This window comes from Delphinus delphis, chromosome 20, assembly GCF_949987515.2.
Source record: "Delphinus delphis chromosome 20, mDelDel1.2, whole genome shotgun sequence".
Lineage (NCBI taxonomy): Eukaryota > Metazoa > Chordata > Mammalia > Artiodactyla > Delphinidae > Delphinus > Delphinus delphis.
In genome coordinates, this window is record NC_082702.1 from 17,669,463 (window position 1) to 17,671,310 (window position 1,848).

At 49.8% G+C, this 1,848-nt stretch overlaps 1 long non-coding RNA gene across 1 annotated transcript; it reads right to left on the reverse strand.

Moving 5' to 3' along the window:
- Positions 1-659, reverse strand: LOC138413919 (uncharacterized). Its single transcript, XR_011246323.1, has 3 exons — positions 437-659; positions 223-320; positions 1-127 (listed from the first exon to the last, which is right to left on the reverse strand). It is a non-coding gene; the product is annotated as an uncharacterized lncRNA (long non-coding RNA).
- Between the last annotated feature and the right edge of the window lie 1,189 nt (positions 660-1,848).

Here is a 1,848-nt window from a genome sequence, read left to right on the forward strand (position 1 = left end):
GTTAGGGGGCCCGCACGACCCATCCCCCGTCTTCACTCATCATGGCCTGAGAGATCTCTTTCTGCTTTCGGCATGAGACAAGCCTCAGGATGGCCGCCCCCGCAGCACAGCGGTTTGAAGGGACCTGCTGCTGGGGGTGGGGGAATGGTTACGCAAGGGCTGGGTCTGCATCCCCACCCACCGGAGGCGTGAGACCATAAATGCCCTCGCCTCACCGCACACCTGCTGTGTGACCAATCCCAGGTTTGGCAGCCTCTCCGTTTGAGCGTGTCTGAGAGGTGTGCCGAGATTCCCAGAAGCAAGATGATGAATGGGTGTCCCTGCAGAACAGAGCAACCACAAGAACCTGATCCCAGGACGAGTCACACGAAGGAGGACCAGGACCGGGCCACCTGGCAGCGGAGAGGGGAGGGTGAGTCAGAAACAAACTACCCACCTGCCAGCCAGGTCTCTTTCCTGCCCAAGAGAGCTCAGGCTTGGAAGCCAGAGGGCTGCAGGATCGAGGGTTGGGTGTTGCTCCTCCTGCCTCTGGAGCACAGCTTCTAGATCCTTGCCATTCGGGTTGCAGGTGATGCTGGCAGGCTGTTCAATCAGGGACGTCAGTGCTCCTTGGTTTATCTTGGGGCCTGGGGTTGAAGAACCCTCAGGTGGCGATGGCATCATCAAGATTTCTTCAGCTATGGCAAAGGGACACTCCAGCATCACCTCCTCTTTCAGATCCCCCCACCCCAGCCGGGATCAGACCATATCAGCCAGTGAGTCAGTAAGTCTCCGTCGAGCACCCCTGAGGGCCGAGATGGGAGCCCAGCCACAAGGAGACCAGGGTCAGGGGAGAGAAGAGGCATAGAATCTAGGAGGAGGAGGTCACCGTCTGTACCAAATCAGGGTAGGACACCCACCCACCCATGCCACTGCACCCCCCGTTGACTGTGGAGGGACCCTAGGGAATGGCGTTCTGCTATCTCCCAGTGACTGGTCAGCAAGGTCTGCAAGAGGGAAGAAGGAACAGGAGGCTGAAGCTGTGGTCATCTCAGGGCTGCCCAAATAGTTGCTAAGAAGGCAGGGGTGAGCTGTAGGGGCAGGGGAAAGGCAAAGGTTGATTTTTCACCTGTTTCTTGTGTCTTTTGCTCTATTGAACTTGGCATTGTACAACATCATGGCCCTTGGCCAAGAGCACACTGGGTCCAGTATCCCTCATCAGTATCCTTTGAACTCTGGGTTGTCTGAAACACGGAGCTGTGTTACCAAAGCACAACTAACCATCAGATGGTTCAGTGCATCCCTCATACATTCATTCATTGGTTCCAGAAAATTCTTACCCATTAATCCTTAAAACATTGCTTCTGCTCCATTTCCTCTCTCCTCTCCATCAGGGACAATATGAATCACATGTTATACCTTCTCTTCCTCTTTATCTCATATGATCTCTTCCATCGTGTCTTCTTTTTGTCTCTGTGTGCTACATTTGTGCTAATTTCTTCTGACTTCTCTTATAATTTCCTAATTCTCTTCTCAGCTGTGTTTCCTCAGCTATTAAACCCGTCCATGGAGTTCTTAATTTTGGTTATTGTAGCTTTCACATCTAGAGATCAACTTGATTCTTTTGCAGATATGCTATGTTACTTTTCATAGATTCCCATTCCCTGCAATTACTTTTAAACATGTCATATTTCTTTAAACGTGATATGCACAGTTCTTTCATAGTTAATAATTTGCGTCGTAAGGGTCTATTTCTGTTTTCTGTTGATTCTTCTAGTTTTTGCTCTAGTGCCTTATTTTCTTGTGAGTCTGATCTTTGACTATGTTTAGGTCATTGTTTTAGAAAAAATTGTTTGCAAGAAAAATTTT